We start from the raw sequence: 21,757 nt of genomic DNA on the forward strand, positions 1-21,757 counted from the left end.
ATGCAGATATATTATTAGGGGTACGCTGTTAGATTCATCAACCATGTGTGCTAAAGGATGGATTCTGGGTTGGAATTTATACCAGTTTACTTAACCGTATAGCAAATTGAGTTTTGTAATTACATTGTGAGCTTCTATAATTGATGATGATGATCCGAATAAATGACACCTCAGTCCATTAACAAATATGACAGACATTCTAAAGTAGTTATTAGTTTCTTTATTTATTCTTTTGATTTCTTGGTATAGCATCCAAGACTATGAGAACCTTCAAGGCATTTTGATAGACAGTGATAAATAACAAACACAATAAATATTCAGACACAAATAAACTCTAAAGGAGGGTTTTCAGCTTGAACAGGCATCTAAAGCCATAAGGTGTTAAAATGTTTAAGGCTGTCAAGTTATCAAAAAGATTATTAAGGTCTTTAAAATGTCAAAGATCAATTTTGTGAAACATTTCTATTTAAAACATTCTAATATGTATCACCAGCTGTCCTAAAGCAGCGGTTCTTAAACTGTAGTTCATGTATCCCGGGAGGTGAACGACGTCTACTCAGGGGGTGCGCAACTTCTGAGAATTAAATAATATTAACAGGTTAATAAAGTACATATAAATACATATAATTAAAGAAGCAAAATGTAAAATTGAAAGTTTTAAAACAATTTATTCTCAGGTATGAAGAAATTTGAAATTAGAGGCTAAAACTTAAGGAGGTATCCTTAAATTGATTTGTGGGAACAGTGCAAGTACGTCAAACCGAATACAGTATGGACGATGGGTGGCCTCAGTTGAATTTAGAAACACTCCACCCTTACCTCTGAAACAAAAAATTTCAAATTTTCATATTTGTCTGTGAATTAAATAAAATATTTAATCATTTGTGTATTTGTTTGATGAATATTTGCTTCTGCCTGTTTTTGTATTTTTTGAGCTTCAAACCATCGTAATTACTTAGGCCCCAACTTCCAGTTATATCTCAGATGGGGGTCCCTGGATTCCAATAATGATTCATTGGGGTCCCCAAAATTCCAGTAATGAGCGGTCCACAGAAATCAAAAGGTTATGAACCGCTGTCCCATAAGGATCATACATCCATTTTTTCCACTATGCAAATGCTTCTCGGCAAAGCATGAGCGCATTTTGTGTGTTAGGGCATGTATGTTAATGGGAAGTAGGTATACGATTCTTGAGAAAAACATACATTGAGGAAACCTGTTCTGGAGTGTTGGACTGTGGTTTATTAGTAGTAGTAAGTAGGTACATGCCACTAGTAATAAGGCCACAATATCAATATAAGGTCAGGTCAAGGTCTCAATAAATTATTCCCTTTCTCAACCCTTGGTAGCTGGCTATGAGCAGGAAGGCTTAACTTAGGAGACAAGTGTGTAAAGCATTTAAAAATACCAAAACATTAAATATGTAAGACACAACACACCCAAAAATCCAACACCAATTTATAAAAGTAGGACATATTTTTATGATTAAAGTGACACCAAAACGACAAACATCCAATGCAGCGAACCAGAGATATGAATTTGTAAAGAATAAACACTTTCTATTTATTTGTTTATTTGCAAAGTTTTATATAGCGCTGGCTAGACCCGGAGGTATCAGAGCGCTTTACATGAGGGTCAGCAAGTTGCAGGTTACATAATTACTTCAATTACAGGTTCCAAGTGTAGACATAGGAGAAAAACATGAGATTGCACAATAATATGATTTATTAGAGCGTAGCATAGCCAAGACATGTCTAATGGGGAATGAAAGGTAGAGGGAAGGAAACACAACGTGGAGACGAGGAAAACAAAGTCAGATGTTCAGCTGGGTAGGTGCCGGCCGAGGGGGTGAACCAGGGCCAAACTCCTCTATAGCTGCATAGGACAGCTCCACTGGGCATCGGCCAAGGTTGCTCGGGCTCGGTGGTAAGATCAGACAGTTATGGTATCTGCCCAGGGGGCATAGTCGTAGTTCCATCGAAAAACACCGGTCTTGGCGTTGCTGGGAAGTGCCATCCGCTTCGTCCCCCAGGTCAAGAGTGGTGAGAGGAGAGGTGGAAGGGACAGATTCCAAAGTCTGTAGATTGTGTGACAACCCATCGTTCTTGCCTTCAACCCTCCTGGCGGGGTGAAGCTCACCTCACAGAATGTTTGACTAATCACATGCATATCGGCCGCAAAGCATACAGAGCTGTGTATGACCCGATGTCAAGCAGTGGAATCACATAGGTGTTTGGATGGCTGTCATATGCCAGGCTAATTACTTCCAAAGATGGGAGCTGAGATCTTAAAAGCTGAGCTCCATGAAAGATGTCAAGAGTACCGGCAGATTGTGGAACAAGCTGGTAACCGGCTAGTAAGATTGGTAGTGTGTCTCCCGGCTTGGTGCAGCAAGGAAGGGTTGAAATGAACTCAATGTCGCAGCAAACTCAGATGGCTATATTTCCGATTGATTTTGTCGATATTAGACCATGGGTGCCATCTTAGGACCAGGCACTGCTCTGAGGAAGATCGCCGTGCTGGTTGAAACAATTATGTGCAAAAACGTTCTTTATAGGCAGCGGACACAGTCTTACTATTAATACTTGCACGAGTTGCCAATCTTTTTGCAGCGCATCTCTGTAGGGAAAGGAAAAGTGCTTCCCATACATTTCAGCCGCCATCTTAGGGTCAGGCCACTTTAATTACCGATCATTGCAAGGCTAAGGTCATTGTACATTGTAAAGTTATTGTACCGCTACAGGTTGCGATCTTAGTACCGATCAAGCCTCCAGAAGCATTCAGTGAGCTCAGGGGGGACTCTCTCATACCACAGTACTTCTTTGGGCCTAGTCTTAAGCCCCAATCATTGTTCCCCGCGGCAGTTCAGCCTTCTCCTGTAGGAATTAGCTCCAAGGTGCCAGGCCGCACATTGAGTGTCGGATGGCCCGCTCACTCCGGCTCAGCGGGCGCAACAGATAGTACCAGGACTGCTACCCTCTCTGCTCGGAATGATACGTAGTGCCCACAGTCCCGATCTGGGTCCGGCGGGCCGCCCCGACTCCATACCGCCACTCACCCAGTTTTGCAGTCCTGGGAGCGCTCCAGGCATGGACCTCACCACTACAAGATCACTGCTCCGGTGTCGATGCAGTGACACCAGGTGGGCTCCTGGGTCTTCTCCCGCACCTCAGTCGGCACGACTGCTCGGAGGACCTCCTCCTCAACGTGCAACCCAACAGCCTCAGGTCTTTTTAGTGCCTAAAAGCCCAAAGCGCAACTTTGGAACATCTGGTCGCGCTTGACCAGGACAAGGGCAAAGTTTCAAATCGATCATGATGGAGTGCAAGTCAGATAAACTTAGAGGTAGGGCCCGGTAAAGTTTTTACCTTCTGACGTAGGTGCTGTTTACGCATTCAGCGCTCCATCGGACCACCGAACTCATGGTGGCAGTTCCTGGACAGCCAGACTGGCAGTCCACCCGCTGTATTATGTTTACCGGGTTAGGACTGCCACTGGCTCGCCACAACCACCGGGGATCATGGATCCCGAGGCAGTGGCATGGCGGTGAGAGGTACAAATATGCTGCCTTTGCCGCTGCAGCATCGCCGAGCATATTACGAGTTTCCTTACCGCAACAGATTTCATGGTGTTGAGGTTGCCATGAAAACTGTGGCAGTGAGGAAACAAAGGGGGGCTTACTGGTCCCACTGTTTCCTCAGGGCCATGCGTTGCCTGCAGGGGGGCATATGTTGTACCTCCCTTTGTGCATTTCCCCCCTTTCCTGCACGGCATGGACTGCACAGTTCATGTCGTGCAGAAATGGCCTTTGGCGCTCCCATTGTGGTGCCTTTTTAATGGGTGCCGTCGTGGGACTGCCAAAGCACCGCCCGCCAGACACAAGGAAACTTGTAATCTGGTGGCCGCTATCAGTACCGCTTTGGCAGTGTGGGAGAGGGCCACTGGCGTGGCTGCGTGTTCCCGCACTGCCAAAGTCGTAATCAGGCCCTTAGTCACTTTTTTGAAGCTTTTCCTCTCCACGTTGAGTGAGGCTCCACTTCAGGCTTGCTTTGGGGTCGAAAGCAGAGGCTTGGCTCAGCGCGATGCCTTGGTTAACTCCTGGAAGTCTTGTTGATGACGAAAAGCTCTGTAGCTTCAGGAGGATCAACCTGAATCCCAGGCTGAGTCGTCGTTAGATGTCTCCAGCTTGACTCTCGTCAGTGGGTCAGTCACCATATGGGACTTTTTGCCAAAAAATCTACAATCTTCTCCAAACTTCTGGATCTTCTTCCAAAAGGTCATTTTGGGGTTCCAAAGTGTCGACAACACCAATCCAAGGTTCCAGTGCCCTGAGTTGTCTTTTGGATGTGGGTACTATGTCTCCTAGAATGAACCTGGCCAAATCCTTTAAAGTCCATCTGAAGGTGGTTAGCTGGTTGCTGGAGGTGATGCAGGTGGAGCTCTTTTAGCCTGTTGCTTTCAGGGAGTCCACTGCTTCACTTTTCAAAGCAATGCAAACTCCTAAGGGCTGTAGTTCCCAAAGTGTGCAGAAGGTGCAGTCATTCAGAGTACAATCCTCTTGGTGCAAGCCAGGGTTCCAGCAGGACAGTCCTTCTTGTAGTTTCAGAAAGGGATCTGAGTTGTTGGGCAGCTTTCCGCATTTATCCAGTGTGTCTGGGTGGCAAGCAGGGGGGGGGGCACCCCTAATCAATGCGGCGCAGGGTGCCACCCTCAGGTTTGACAACTTCCTCCCAGGTATGACATATTCTTGTCCCAGAAAGCACTATTCCTTAAGATCCAAAATGGAGATTCTCTCTCCTGGAGGTTAAGATCTGGCTAAGCCATCCCACTGATGTGGCTAGCTTTCCCTAACACTCCCCTTCAAACCCCTCTGCTAATATAGTTACTGTGGCTTCTGTCTGGCTGGGGATGCAGGATGAGATGGTGAGCATATGTCTTGCCCTAACTGTCATTTCCTCTTTGAAAACGAGTTTGGCTACTCCGCCCCCATCCTGCCTTTTGCTCTGCAGCTGCAGATCTCCTCCCACCAAATGTCACTTCACACCTCATCAGAGCAGTTTGGCTCAGCCTGTCAAAGGCTGGCCAATCAGAAGAGGCTGCGGGAAGGATGGATTTTTGTCTATCAGAAAAGCAAGATGCATAACTTCTTTTCTGTGATAGTTATAATAAATCTAACCTTGGCAAAATGTTGGATTTATTCTAATGATCATTTTAAGTCTTTAAAATATTATTTTAGATCACTCCTATCAATAGTCATACTTTATTAAAGTATTCCCATGTTAGCCTAGAGAGCCAATGTGCTACAATTGGGAAAACTAAATTGGCATTTGTCCCAAACCTGGGCAAAATGTCACTGCTTATACTAACAAGGCACCCTACCCTTGGGCATTTAGGGGAGACCTTAGGGGTGATTTAAATGTAAAAATAAGGTAGTTTAAGATTTTGGAAGTAACTTTAATTCCAAAGTCGAACTTGCATATAGTTTTATTTCAAAGCAGCCTGCAAAGCAGGTCCACCTTTAAAACGACAGCAGGTAACACAGCTTTGCACACTTAAGTGGATTAAATCTACTGGGCCACTAAATCTACATGCCCTATAATATACTAGGGTCTTACAGGTAGGTTGTCAGTACCGATTGTAATTACACCTAATTACCATGTACGTGTAATCAGAGCACAGGCCCTGTGTCTGGTTATTAGAGCCAAGGGAACAATCAGAGTCAGAAAAACAGCATCTAGTGGTCAAAAGGGGGGCAAAACGTGGGGGACACTTCAAAAAAGCCTTGGTTTCTCACACAGAGAAGCTTTTTCCACTTGTCAGTTCGCTGCACTGTACAGCACACATATAAAATAGGAAAAGTATTAAAGTTAGTCTAGGCATAGTATTTTGTACTGGGAGAGTATCCTTCTAGTATAAAACCTATTCTAGGCTTACGCAGACACATTTGCACAATGACGCAAAGGTGTGTGCGTGGCGCTTGGCAGCCTGATTTTGCACCAGTATCTAGCTCTGTAGATGTGGAGCTGTCCTGCTCTCTCCTTTTCACGCAACCAGTGCAACATTTTTAGCTGCTACATCGCGTTGTGTGAAAATTCAGTAAATAGACCGCTTAGTGTTGATCCTGCTTGTATGTGTTTTTGTGCAGCTGCCTTACAGGCGTAGTCATACTCCTCTAACACCAATAAAGTCAGCAGATACAGTGGATATTGTGTGGCATGGACTAGCTGTGATATCATTTTCTACTCCATGAAGAACATACATTATATTAATGGCTTCTTGGGCCAATTGTTAGCAGAAGAGCATCCCCCACTGTAACGAACAATTTAAACAGAAGATATGCAATGACATGCATCAATTGCCCAGCTTATTTACAAAATTGAAAATTATCTATTGAAAACCTACAAAAAATATTATTTTAAGTGAAGACGGGGGCTATTTATACAAGCCTCTTGATGGGGAGGTAAGAAGCAGTTTAGTCCTTTTTATTTCTTTTTGGACATGGCTTTGATTAAATTCCACAGCAAGAAGTTAGGCAAATCTCCCTTTTTCCAAGAATTGTCTCAGTGTTAACTGGCACAATTGACCCATAAATGTTCCCTTTAAGCCTGTCCAACCAATCTTCATTTGTTTTGTCTGGAGATATCAGCATTTGGACTAAGAATGTGGTCTCAGAATTCATTAGGTTTTAGACTGAAAATGTGTATATGCCAGAAAGAGAGATATTAAAAGCCATGGGATTCAAGCAAAATCAAAAGTGACATCTTCGGCAAACAAAAAGAAAAATCCTCCGGTAGAAGAGATGAACTCAGAGAAGAATCACATGAGCAAGCAGAACATTGAAAGAAAACCTCAGTATCATCATCTTTGATATTTTCCATAAAGACCTTTGTAGTGAAACACTATAAGCAACAACATCTGGAAAATCTCTCAATCCCCTCAGGGTCAATAAGTAGAAATGAGAATGAAATGCCCATTGCATGGCTCATCTCTCCAGGCCTCTCCTCACAGTAGGCAACAGGCTTGGTAGTAAAGTATTTAGAACCTCACCTGTCTTCTTCAATGCATTTATTTACAAACAGAAGGGTTGATAACATCTTGATAGATGATTCTCCAACAAGGAACTAACAACAAGAGAATGTGGATTCCTACATTGGGAGGTAGGAATATATTAACTGACCCCGACCAACCAAAAACAGGAACTTATCGATGATCACAAATAAGAACACCTCTTCTTCATCAGCTTCTTCCATGTTCGATATTCTGCTTTTAATGTTTTATGCAGGAGACCTTCAAGGAAATGTTTGAGCCTATGGTTTCAAGTAATGATGCCCTGAAGTCTCACTCATTATATTTAAACTGTATTGCCTTAAAGTAAAGAGAATGTAATACCTGTATGACATCTCTTGTGGGACCTGTAGTGGTGATTTTCAATACAATGACAGAGAATGAAATCCAATGGTCAGCTTTTTGTCTTTCATATGCAAATGCTGAGTAAAAGGTGAGGTGACTGGATTCATTACGAGCATTGTTATTTACGTTATTTACGTCTATCTAATAACCAACAGAATTATAAAAATAAAACTTGAAACCACGGGAAAGGAAAGCCTCTATTAGAAATGAAATCCAGAATTAGGCAGCTAGGTGTAACTGTGAGAAATTTAAAAAAAAGAAAAAAAAAAATGCCCTATTTTTGAATTTCTTTTGAGAAATGTATCCAATGCCTAAAGTAGTCACGGAGTGGGGGGAAGTATAAGGCAACAATTTAAAAAATATATCCCAAAAGCTATATCCGAAATAATACAATAGCAATCCTCTCAACAAGGGTGCTCCGCCATAGTTAATACAAGAGGAGGAGAAAATGAATGGAGGATTAACTATACAGGCAGATTCTGCTGGTTGATGAGGAAAAAAAACAGTATTACACCAAAAAATAACTCTCTGTAGTAGGAACCATGACATAAGAGAGGTAAAAGCCAATGGCTATATTTGAATACAATTAGATCAGGGGAAAGATCGATGAAATTGAAATCATTAAACTGCTCTAGTCTGCTCCAAGTATGTTTTTTACTGTCTCTCCTTAAATGGAATTTCATCTGAAGATCTGTTGCATGTGAGGTTTATAATAACTTAGCAGGGGAAAGAAGTAATAAAGCTCTGGTCACATTAAAATGTAGTGAAAGAGTTTAATATGTAATCTGGGCAGAACTGCGTGCACAGGGTATAATATTGCCTGTGCATTAGATAGAAATGTCATCGTTTCAGGGTTTCATCTTTTTCTCAACATCATGCTGGCTTAAGCTATAAAAAGCATATTACCCTAAAGGTGAAAAAATATTCGGATCACAGGAATGAACATTCGTAAATTTATAGAGACGTTACTTAAGAATAATGTTACCCAGAAACAGAAAAGTGATCAATTCCAGTAGAAGCAAAGTAAGTTATTCATCAAGTGACAACTGTTATGCTTGTCTGAGCTTGGATTGGGAGTAAAACAAAGACATTTCAAGATTAAGGGCCTAATTTTGATAGTGGGCGATCAGATTGCTGTCTGCTATATTAGCAGTCAGGAGACCACCCAACAAGCAGGTGGTGGTCTGACCATCCAATTATGATGCGATCATCAAGCAGGTGGTCCGTAAGTGCTTCTTTACATGGCAGTTTGTGCTGCGGCCCAGGACAAGGGCCGCAGCACAAGCCGTAGTGTAAAGGAGCACTTTGTGCACATCCATGCACCGTGTGCCATGCATTAAGTGGTGCATGGAGGTGCGTGGGGGCACCAGGTGTGCCCCCAGGCCCACTTTGCAGTGGACGAAGGACGGGGCCCATTTTGGGGCCCGCAAAGTCTTTTTCTGACAGCCTTTTTATGGCGGCCAAACCGCCACGAAAAGGCTGTTAGAAAGGGACATTGTAATCCCGACAGCGGTGCCTGCCTTGGCACTGCCTCCATTCGGGATCACGATTCTGACCGCCGCCTGTTGAGATCACTGATTGTGGTGGAGGCAGTGGTGGCAGTCCGTCCCCCAACAGACAAGGGTTCGACTGCCAGCATTGTAATACGGCAGTTGGACCGAAGAGCTGTCCGCGGTAGGATCGCCACCAACGTGCTGTCAGTGGAGGTCCCACCGCCATCGTAATGAGGCCCTAAGTCATATAGGTTAAAATGCTGTTTGCACAATGCTTTCTTATTTTTGTGGACTATTTGTGGATTAAAAAGTTTGTTGAAATCAGTCCATTTAAAAAAGAGACAATTTATAAACAAGAGACATGGTTGTGCAAAGAGTTTCCTAAAATAGCTAGATGTGTGAATGGTATAAATACTAAATGAGTATAATTTTGGCTGCCAAAGTGGAACTGTATAGAAATGTATCACCCAATAAGGGTATACTATTGATAAATGTTTATGTAAATATTTTAGATACCTAGTACAATCAAAGTCAACTGCAAAAGTTTACCGAGGACTTGTCCTGTTTGCCAGTTAAGATCTTAATAGTGCATTCATCATTATGGGTGATTTTAATCTCTGTCTTAATCCAAAAGGATGCGACTGAAAACAAATAGATGTAACAAGCAACATAAAATATTCCCATAGCTAAATTCCCTGCCTTTGTTAGTTCAAAAATTGCACAGGAAATGTAAAACAAAATCTTTCAGCACCGGGAATGTTTTGTTTGAATAGTCACTTTACCTCTTATATACCGGGCGCCCAAACGTTCAGTAATGGCTCTCAAAGATGCTCAATAGAGCATATATTTATTCAGGGTTGGTATTTCTATCTGTTGTCTCATTTCAAGGTTTGCCAATGTAGAGACAGTGACCATTGCTCTTCAAAGATAATGTTATATATCCTCAAATTGTAGGTACGAAAAAAGCAATACCCCTGAGGATCGATTCCCCAAAGTGTTTGACTACTTGAGTGGGAGAAAACCAATTGAAAATATATTGTGCTTCCAGAATAATTTGTCATCGGTAATTCCGCTGATACGATGAGTGATAAAAACAGTGGTTATCACACTATCATAAATGAAGTGGTCAACTGTCTATTAAGTACAGTGAAGAAAAACAACCATGTAGAAAACCACAATGGAAAATGTTGTAAATACAGGAAAAAGGGCGATTTGATTCTAAGGTGCCAATTCTTAAGAAGTTGATTAGGAATGTTGAGATGAAATATTGGTAAGCATTACTTCCAAAGATAGTAGGATTTCTTTCAGATTTGTGCAGCAGGGCATGGGTTGACAGCAGGTTTCAGATGAGTATATGGTTTCAGAAGAATCCTGGGTAATTCATATGGAAGGTATTTATTGCAATAGATATTCATATCCACAATCAAGGAATATATTTGTGACAGAGACACTGTCCATGTATGTAGACATTTCTATAAAAAAGACAATTTCTTAACTGAATTCATACTGTGCCACTGGCCTTGATAATCCCCACGCTGTTGTTACAAAATTCAATATCAATAGGTCAAAGAAGTGGTTTACCCGTGCCCTTAAATGGTTTACACTTAAGGGTTTATTTTGTGATAGTTGGAAGGGTGCAGTGATTAAATTAGTTTTTAAGACTTGAGATTCTTTCAATCCCAAAAATGATCATTTAATAAATGTAATTGATATAGGTGCTAAACTTGTGCTCTTTGCTTTGAAAGGTTGGACTGATGAGGAAGAACTCATTCCAGGGGCGCAAAGGAGTTTTAAAGACAGACATTCAGCAATGCACCATTGTTTTTTCCTTAGGTCTTTGCTTCGGAGAGCGATAGTAACAAAAGGAAACCTATTCTGTTGTTTTCCCACTTCCAAGCTCCTTTTCGATTGGGTCTCTTGTGAGTTGCTATCTGAAAAATGAAAACAACAACAAGGTGAAGGATTGGAATTCTTGAATTAATCTCAGCTACTGGCAATTGCTCGGGCAACATTCCAACCCATTGGTTTTTGCCCACCATGCCATCTCAGTGTTGACCCAGCCATATGCAAATCAGGCTTGACCCTGCTCCTCTTGGGAATAGTTTAGCCCGAACTGCCAAGCCAAGTCCTCTCTGAACCAGAATACAAACAGCCTAGGACCAGTTTCGCCCTGTTAAGGGCTCATCAGACAGGTATAGCTTGATTCCAGAGGCATTGTGAGCACGGGACGCACACATGCGCATACCCATTGCACTTAGGACATCAACTGCAACAGCAACAAGGTGATGCATTGGAATGTTTGAATTAATCTCAGCCACTGGCAATTGTTCGAGTCGCATCCCAATCCATTGTCTTTCACCCACCATGCCACCTCGGTTTGGACCCAGCCACATGGAAATCAGCCTTGAACCTGCTCCCCATGTCAAAAGTCCAGCCTGAACTGCCAAGCCAGGCCCTCCCTGAACTGCAATACAGGTAGCCTAGCACCAATTACCCTCTTATCAGCCAGGTTAAACATGATAGATTGGGGTGTAGCCGAGCGATTTCCAGTGACTGAGATTAATTCAAGCATTCCATCCTTCACCTTGTTGTTTTTGCATGCAAAACATTAAGACAAAGGAAACTCCCAGAGAATCTATTATTTATATTAAAAGAACACCCCAGGACTAACTGGGAATAAGTTGAGACTGATCTGGAGGGTACCCGGTCTAGGAAAATTCCCTTATAGAAAGGATTATGCATACTTGCCCCTACTTTATTTGCTCAAATGTTGGCAGACTTACCATGTACCCTAACATATTCCTATTCCCTGAAGCTAGGAGACACCCATGTACCAATTCTGACAATTTAGTAATAATGGACATCACTCCGATATGATTTCAAAGGAATTCTGATCCATTTAATACATAATGTGAAAACTAATACATTTTGTATAAATATGGGAAAATTAATATCGTAGGATTCTACATCAATATAAACACTACAGATGGTTTATTGTAGATCTACGAGTTGAAGAGATTTCCTTATATAGGCACTTAGGAATGCTGTTCCATAGTGGAATGTATTCGTCTACCCATATAGATCGCCATAAATCTCAAGGTTTACAAAGAGTTTCTGGTCTTAGAAAAGTTAGAAAAGGTGTTGGTGGGCCATCTTTAACTTTTGCATTAATTGCCTTCAAATCTATGATGCAACCACCGAGTTAATATGGCATGAAAGTTTGCTCTTAGTGGAAACCTTTTGTGGGACAGAAAAGAAAGTTAATGTTTGAAATACTTGTTAGGACTACTTAAGTCTGCAATGGCCCAGGCTTTCAGAGTGCAAACCAATATGACGGCCTGGTAATATATTATAGTTCAACTAACCTTACATTTTTGGTATATGCTTTTGACCACCACCCTAGTAAAAATTGCTCAAATATGTTTACATGAAATAGTATACAGTGAAAGTAATTGGGCTAAGGAGGTAAGGAAGCAAATTGACAAAATGGGAGTTATGTCATCCTTAACCCTCTCGATCTGGCAGCTCCACCTATCTGATCTAAAAAAATAATTTTGATCCACGGTCGCATATGAATCAAAAATAAGTGATTTGAAGTACTGAAGAATTCTCGAATATCATATATGCCATCATGGATAGAAGATTCGGTGTATCCTTATTATTACCTTTTTGCCTAATCCAGAGATGAGACATGCTATTTTTAGGGCTTGCTTGAAACAGAACGTTCTATCACTTGCAAGATCTCTAAAGAAGTTCTAAATATCCCCCCCAAAAAATGAAAAAGCGCTTAGAGCACGCCCATTACTTACCACTCAACATCACTCTCATGTCCTTGCTTTTCATTGGTCAGTGCCTCTTGCTTTCACTTTCTCTGCCCGTTTTTGTATGTTCCCTGGGGCATGAATCAAGTACAGCTTGCTGTCTGCAGTCAGTGTCTTTCAACTGGCTGTGCGCACTGGAGGTACTTTTGTTTTATTTTCAAATTTGCACTCCATAAGATGGCATCTGTCTGCAATATGCCTACCCTGCTCTGCATCCTTGCTTGCCCTGTTTCACTTCCACCCTCTTCCCGCTGTCCTGGGTTTGGCTTGCTCCCTCTCACCCTCAGTTGATGTTTGTCCTGTCCCGCTCCCACCCTCATCTGTTATGGTATTTGCTCCCTCCTGCTGTCCATGGTGTAGCTTGCTCCCTCCCCTCCTCCTGCCACCCATAGTCTTTCTTGCATGTCCACCCCCACCCTCCCACTCCCTTATTGTGCTTACCCATCCTGCCATCCTCTCACTGTCCATCGTTTTCTGCCCTCCCATAAACTCCCCTCCCGTTCTGTCCCGCGTTGCTTGACCCTCCCATCCCGTCCCACTACGCGACAACATACAAACATTGATAAGGCCAAAAAGCTCTTGCATACATGAGAACTATTTAGATTTGTCAGTGTTTTTTTTTAGCACATGGCTAAAACAAAACAATCATTTGCAATGCAATAGGTCTAGCATTACTGAAAGTTTAAGCTATTGGCGTTGCTAATAATAATGCAACGCCAATAGCTCAAACTTTCAGTAACGCGAGAGCTATTGCATTCCAAAGCAATTGCAGCACTCGTGCTTTACCCTTGAACATCTCAAGCTAAGGTGTGGGTGCATTACACATGTAACAGGGGATGTCCTCAAGGGAGGTTACAAGAAGAGAAAAGGCAGTACTAAGGAGGGACTACTAAGCCTATTAAGCAATGAAAAGCCAATGAAAAGCCACCATTTACAAAGAGCAGTGATAGAAGCCAATTGAAAAGATGGGGAGAAAGTGGATGGAGCTACATGCCTATATCCTGAATACAGCATGTCTCGAACAGATAGCGCAATTGCTGCCTAAGCGAGATCTTAAAAGGGCTATGACGCCACCAGTGTTGACCCTATCATAGCACTTTTTTCTCTTAATCCATGCTGCGCAGCAGCCACCTGTTGTTGTACAACATTGTATAGAAAACATTGACAAAGCCAACATATCTTGCCTAGGCGAGACCTATCTGCCTTGCCAATGTTTGTTAAATGTAGATTTGGTCTTCACCCCTTTTATGCATATGCAGTGATGAAGAAGGCTAATAAAAGAAAAAAAAGGTCTCTGCAGTTTAGGTGTGAAATGCAATAATGTTAATTTATTATTGTATTGTCCTCTCTTTTTGCAAATAAGGCACCAATATCTAAAACCAGTTTCTCTTAAATATGGTGTAGGTTCACAATTCGAAGCTCAGAAATGTTTATATGATGTGCTTTTTAGATTTGAGGTGCAATGGGAAGATTTGTATAAGTCTATTTTATATATAGAATTGTTTTAATGGTCATATGTATTTGCAATTTCTATTGAGACATAAATTAGCTGGTTTGTATTTGCTTTAAGAACCATGGTCCAAATAAACAGAATTGTACTTACTAGCACCTCTACCCCTACCTAATAACACTACCCATACCCTAATACCTCTACCCCTACCTATGCATCTCAGGGAATTTGTAACAATATGTTTAATTCATTGTAGAGAATAATCTTCAATACTAACCATTCTGCACGCTTTTCTCTTATCTAGTGGTATAAGGCACCAGATTGGACCATATTTATTCGAGCTATCGGCATTGCTAAAACACTTTCCCTGGAGTGTATTGCTTTTCTTGTGTCTTTTTAACAGTATTCCAAACGTAGATAGAACATTTTGATTTATAAAACCCCTTCTCTCAATATATATATAAATTGCAACCAAATTCACCAGAATAGTCTGAAATAAGTTGTGAGAAACGTAGGTTGAAGGATCCAGGGGAATCAGAAAAAAACTGGCCCCAACTGTGGCAACTGGGGTCTCTGGCTTCTGGTGTCCCGGGGCTCCTGTACAGAATCGCTTTTAGCACTTGAATTTCAGGTGAGAGAGGCAGAGCAGCCCGAAGCTTACTGAGGAAGGTGTTGCAGGCTAGAAACTCAGAACAACAATAATCACTCAACAAATCGACAACAGTCTGTGGTTTTTTTTTCTTTACAAAGAAGTACTTAAATGCAGACAAAACTAAATACTACGCACAAAAATACAAATGCTTCATTCGTGGCATGAGGAAAAACCAATCGACCAGCAGGGAGTAGACATAAATACATTTAAACAAATACCCTGAATGCAGACAAGACCCCATAGGTCTTCAGAACCGTTAAGGGTTTGCATGCCATCACCCGGCCTAACTCCAAAACTAAACCATATAGCAAATAATGTAGTAAATAGTTATAACAAATCAAGCGTGTTAGCTTTGTTACAGGATGTTCAGTGTGCATTCAACAATAAAAATGTCACAAACAAGGGAATGTTTCAATGAAATTCTTTATTTTTACCTATGAACTAAGTGATCTGGCAGCTATCAAAACTCTGTGCGTTGCCCACACTCCAGAGCAACACAAATGTTCAGTCCTAGGAATGCTTAATGGGACCCTCAACCTTCCCAAAAATCGCAGATCGCTGGATACGCCTACCACGCTCCCTGGCAGACCGCATGGCTATTGTCAAAATGGTCGTCCTGCCCAAATTCCTTTACCTTTTTAATAATATCCCCATCACTCCACCGAAGACTGTATTTCAGAGACTGACGGCCACCACTACCCATCTCATATGGGCAGGAAAGCAGGCACGTATTGAATTACGCGCCTTGACACTACCATTTGCTAAAGGCGGTTTTAAGGTGCTGGATTTCCTCCTCTACTATTTGTGCGCTCAAGCCCAATGTGCACACTACTGGCATCACCCTGTTCCCTATCTACCTCATATAGCGATTGAAGATGGCGCAGCTCACACAACCCCACTACCCAATATATTACCACACCGCCACACCTGTGCACACAAGTATCAAATAAACACTTTGCACACCACTAGTGCAGCTTGGCAGCGAATGGGGAGGCTGCCGCATAAACTGCCATTGTACGCCCCTGCGATGCCCTTACAATTCCATCCGGATTTATCAGTTACCCAAGAAAATGTTGGAATGGAGCTATTGCAACATGTGGGCATAACGACAATGGGAGACCTATACACCAACGGCAAATTCATAGAACCTGATGACCTCCTATATATCAGCAATCAGACACTACTTTTTCAGTTTACATACCATTGATTAAAAGGAGCCATTAAAAAACTGTAACCTACCTTCCCAGATGAACCACAGCAAATGAATACTTTGCAAATGATTATCACTACTCCCCGCAATACACACATGGTAACGACGTTGTATACACGGCTTCAAGAAGATATAGGGGATAATACATATAAAGCACGGGACCGCTGGGATACCACACTCGACACACACCTCACAGAGGAAGAGTGGTCTACCTCATGCGCCGTAACTAGCATGCTCACCCCTAATGGCAACCTACGCATACTGCCTTATAAATATCCTATCACACCTCTTCTAAATTACACATATATGGCCTCCGTACAGATGCCAGATGTCAACGATGCGGGGTGGACAATGCTGACTTTATTCACCTTGTGTGGCAGTGTTTACTGATTAGGGAGTATTGGGCAGGCATTGTTAACATATTGAGCGAAATATTGGGAACCCCCATTGAATGTACAATTCGGACATGTTTGCTAGACTTAGTCCCTAAACTACGATCTACCAAACGTAAACTCTGCCTGATAGCATTACTGCTGGCTAAAAGAAGAGTGTCCATGTCCTGGGGGAGCGGGAACACCCCACAGAGCAAACTGTGGATAAAAGATATGGCATATTGCAAAGATACATTACATATATATGAGGATGAACTCCCCAACGGGTCCAAACCCAGAGACTACTGGAAGCCGTTGGTGGACTATCTTCGCTCTCATCAACTTGTGTAGTTCTACACTGATGTAAGAGATTCGGAAATGTGGTTGATAATAAGGACGTAATGTGGAAATGTACTGTATTGATAAATTATAACTACTGCAGCCTGTATCTTTTGTTCAAGAACTGTATGGATTGAATAAAATACTAATAAAAAAATAAAAAAACCTTCCCAAAAATCACTGATGCTTTGACCTTGCAAACTTCAGATGTATCTTTCACAAAACAAAACAAGCATTTGCAATGCAATCAGTCTTTATATGCATTTAGCTATGCAGCACATTAGCCTGGGGGCCGAAACATCTACTTTTCTTAAACATAAAGCACCAAACTGTGTGACACGCCAGGTATGGGAACACATGGAGAGAAATATTGCCTTTCAGCGGGAAATGGTATAGTCCAACGCTCTGTTTTTGATATAAAATCAGGGCCTTCTGTGGTCATATAACAAAAAATACAAGATTTGAAAAAAATATTATTTTCTACGGGTGCTCGTGGAAGAAAATTTCTATGGACTGGAATCTAGAGAATGCTAAAGTGATTCTGGTATTTTACTGGCCTCTGCTGGTCGTTTTCTATCAAGACAGTCAAATAGAGGCAGTTTAACATAAAAAAAAGTCCCTAAGCGGAAGCAGACAAGTCCTCAGACTGATCTTCAGAGCCCACAAAGTACATACACATATAAGTCTATACTAAAGTATATACAAGATGTCTAGAATGCTCGACCTAAAAATGGTGGGCCCTGATGAGGACCTGTGCTGCTCCCGACAGCCCCCTAAACCATTTATAATACTTTGTTGAACTCCTTATCCCTCTGGGAACACCTGACGTAGTCCAAAAAACGTCCAAGGATACAAGTTCAGAGTGCGTCCCACGGACTCCATACAAGGGGTTTATCAGTAAGCTGGTATTGCTCCTTTCGGCTGTTGGTTCACTTATTCTCATAGGTTCTACCCTGTGCAGGGATTTCAAAATGAGAGTTGAGATTTTCCGAAAGGAAGGAGTCCCTAGCCATTCCAAAGATTTCACATCTCCCCACCTTCCCTAACTGGCATATCCAGGGAGCAGCCCACAGGTTGTCCAACATCCTTGCAAAGCATTCTGGGAAGAATCAAAATGGCAACTTGAAGGTAAAATGGGACAGACTGCTCTCTCGGCGTCAAGTTCTGCCCAGCCAAGTCTAATTTCTTCCTTCAAAGAAACACCCTTGCGGTAACTGCAATTAAAGGCCTGTATGCCCTCCTGTTGTCCCAGGTGGAAACATGTTGCCTTTGCTTGCCAAGTTAAACATTATAGAGGTTTCCCCTCTGCACCTTGCTCTGCCAGGGGAAAGATAATCTACCAGAATGGGTCTATATTTCCAGTGGGAGCTTTGAAGTGCCTGTGGTCCAACAGAGTAATTACCTGACCCAACAGTGTAGACCAAAGCATGAATTCCATTAAGGCAGGCTCAGGAAAATATACACAATTTTAAAAGTACATATAAGTAGAGTAAAATAAATTATACACATGCGTTAGCGACTTCGAAATTGATAGGAGAAGAGGTAGCAATGATTTTGCCACCCCATGCCAGTCAAAAGTTAAGGGTTAGGCATATGCTTCCTTGTAAAGAGCTATAAAGACTGCATTTTTCAGGGATTACAGTTTATAAACTGTAGTAGTCCCACATTCTCAAAAGCACTCCTATAAGAATTTTTTTTTCTGCGGGATCACTGACAGAATATTGGAAACAGAAATATTGCGTGGACATAATATCTTGTCAAAAATATTGAGGGCCAAGTTAAGGTAGAAGGTAAAGGCAAATAGGTAGGTATAGATTTACTATTGTTAACTCTACATCTACGCCCCATGAAGGTATATAGGTCATCAAGGTTCATATATGTGGTGTTACCTATAGTAAAACGTTGCTTACCTATAGGAACTTACCATCACAATATTGTTGCCCTCGATATTCTTGACACAATATTTTGTCCCACGATAATTCTGTTTCTGTTATTCTGTCTAAACTCTTTTCTTTGTCTGGAAATGTTCATAGTGTACACTTGCAAATTTAACACTTTAAAAATTGTTTTTCTTTTTTCTCCGTAAGGAAATATTTTCCAATAGAGAAACCCCAGCCACTAAACCACACCAATTTCGCAGGTGGGCCCTTGATTTACTCCTGCTTTTGACAGAAAGACATCTCTGACTTTATATATAAGGTGGGAATTGTGTGAGAAACGTTTGTGAAAACCCTCAAATGACGATGTTTCTCCTTGTTCCTACACTTGCATTATATTTTTACCCTACAACGTCCGCTTTCCAACCCTCGCAGGAGAATTCTGAGTAAATCACATTTTGTGAATTTTTTTAATGCTTTTAAAGAAGGCTATAAAAGCATAAGAGCGCATAGATTCATAAAGCAATCGCTTTATTTGGTAATGTGTGTTTCATCACTGCCTGGCAGGTACATCAACTGGCATGTGGGTGGCTGCAGAGATATCCCTGTAAATAGCTATAAAGACTGCATTGTTGATGAAAGTGTTATTGCTAATTGTCCTAGTCAGGGAGTAATCCATGTGTTAAATAACTTTCTGATTTGCTAATGAGCTTGGCTGTATCGAGGACTACTTGGGTACTTTGCCTGGGGCCTCAAAAACTCTAGGGCAGTCTAGATTGGCTTCTTATTGGCTAATGAATGGATTTAGCAAACACAAAGAGATGATGGATGGAGTGCTTAAACTTTACAAACTCTCACCCCCAGTCACAGATCTGGGTTGAATCCATCATCACCCAGATCTGTGACTGGGGTGAATGTTTGACAATGTTCAACATTCCGTCCATCATCTTTTTGTGTTGCATAATGAATGTATTTCCCAGGAGAGGAGAGACAAAGGCAACTGAAGAAGTTATTCACTTAAATCATATAAGTAATATTAGGCGATCTACGTAAAAAGTTCATGGAGAAGCACTGTGACATCACAGCTCAACAGTAGTTAGTTATTACAGGTGAGTAGTGCTGTCATTTTCACATTACCGGTGCATAGTGATTCCTAGACTGGAAAGTAATGGTTTCTTCCAACAATAGCCCAGTGGACACTAAATGCAAGTAGATGAGGAAAACACCAATTTTTAAAAAAAAACATGTAAGAGGGGGTAATAGATGTGCCTGCTAGTGATGACATAATTAAGCAGGGTTTCACTGAATCTGCCTCAGCCCATCAGAGCTGGCACAACACGGAAGAGTCTCTGCAGAGTTGCTGCTCTTCAACTCACTTCTGTCAAGGTGCTTGCCATGGATTTTAACCAGGCCCCCGAACAGGTGTAATACACATTTATTTTTAGTTAAGTCAAATGATGAAGTTATAATCAGTATATTTCCACGTTTTATTTGACTAATTATTGTAAACTGAGACTTAAGTGTTTGCCAGGTTTTAGTATTATAACAGCCATGGACATAGAATACAAAAATACATAAATCTGGGCACATAATACAAAAAGGTGCCCTTCTGCTGCTGTTCACGTTTCATCACTAAGGTGTGCCCTCTTTTTAACTGCCAATGCTGCCAAACTGCACAGCCATCAGCCTGACAGTCTGATGGCTGTGCATCTACTTGCCCCTTTTTTTACTTTTTTAAAATAAATGCATACATGCATAAACGTGAACTGGTTTGGCCCCAGCCCTACCTGCCTGTCCCGACTGCCACACAGTGAAGTGGAAGTGGAAGTGACTATCAGATGTGGAGAATGCAGTCTTTTCTTTTGCCCCTTTTTTTTTACTTTTTTAAAAAAAAGGCATACAGGTAAAGAAATGCCAATCTGCCAGTACCCTGCAGTTAAGCCAAAGGTACTTAGGTATTTGGCAGCCCTTAACTTATCTATCAAGTCATCAGCCCTGAGGATGGGGTGTGCATCTGTCTTGGCGACAGCTTAGAGGCCTCTGTAGTCCACACAAAACCTCATTTCTCTCTTGCCACCCTGTGGATGAGGTTTGGGGACTAGAACCTTGGCTGGCACAGGGAGTCTCAAAAGATTCAATGGCAATAGATTTTCTCAACCAAGACTCCGAAACCAGAATCTGAATTATGGTGACTCCGCAATTCTGCACCACACTGCACCCATGGGCCCGAGTTCAAGTGGCCCAACCCCACGAGGAGGTCTCCTCGGTGATCCTGGCCTGGGATCTGGTGATTCACAACCTCCCTCAAGCTTCAAGACGACGCCTGCTGCCTCAGCCTGAAGGGTACCCGCGACCGGAGCTGGTAAGAAAACCCAACAGCAGAAGATACCCCTGCACCGGACGCCCCACAGCCTTGGGTGGCCCAACCAACAGCGTCCAGGCTACCCACAAGATCCTACCTTAACTCTCCAGCCAGTGGTTGCCTTCAGGAAGCCTCCCTGCCCGAGCCTGCAGCAACTTCTCCGAACCGAGGGTCTCCTTTGAAAAGCACAGAACCCAAACGTCATTCTGGCACCCTGCACCGGCTGCCCAGTGCTGCTGGTGGTGAAGCTCCTGTGCTGGTTGTTGGCCCCTGCAGTGCGGACCTTAACCCCAGGAGCTTTGCTCCAACACCAGAGAGGCCTGCTTGTCAGTAGTCCCTAACCAAAGGTCCCCTCAGCCCCATTGGCTAACATTGGGCCCCTGCACTTAGCACCCGGTCACCCCGGTGCCGCTGGTGGTGCAACTCGAGTGCCCATCGAGACCTTGGGGAACTTTGGTCCTAACCCCCAAAACTCCCACTCATAAGTCATGTACTTACCTTAGAAACCACTAACACTTGTTCACCCATAATAACCCATGTTATGATATTTTTGGACTAAATGTTCTAAGTGTTAAACTGATGTTTCTATGGAGACCTTAGGTGTGGTATCTAGGCATGCCACCCCCAATACTCAAATTAATTCAAAAAGTAACTCAAAAGTATTCTAAAGGTAATTATTGTATGATGCAAACTGCTTTCTGAATCATTACCAACCTGCCCCTATTGTAAAATTGAATCATAACTGTATTTCATTATGAAATCCTGCATTTCA

The 21,757-nt window shown here is 42.2% G+C and overlaps 1 protein-coding gene across 3 annotated transcripts in view; it reads left to right on the top strand.

Moving 5' to 3' along the window:
• The window catches only part of PDZK1 (PDZ domain containing 1), a 121,143-nt gene that overhangs the window by 16,594 nt on the left and 82,792 nt on the right, over positions 1-21,757 (top strand). The window contains exon 1 of one of the 3 annotated variants that reach the window (XM_085621177.1): positions 18,839-18,945. The exons of the other annotated variants lie outside the window; for them this stretch is intronic. The gene's annotated coding sequence lies outside the window, so the exon portion shown is untranslated. Of the gene's footprint in view, positions 1-18,838; positions 18,946-21,757 lie in introns of those variants that run through there. 3 annotated transcript variants of the gene reach the window in all.

The sequence above is a fragment of the Triturus cristatus genome, chromosome 8 (assembly GCF_964204655.1).
Source record: "Triturus cristatus chromosome 8, aTriCri1.1, whole genome shotgun sequence".
Lineage (NCBI taxonomy): Eukaryota > Metazoa > Chordata > Amphibia > Caudata > Salamandridae > Triturus > Triturus cristatus.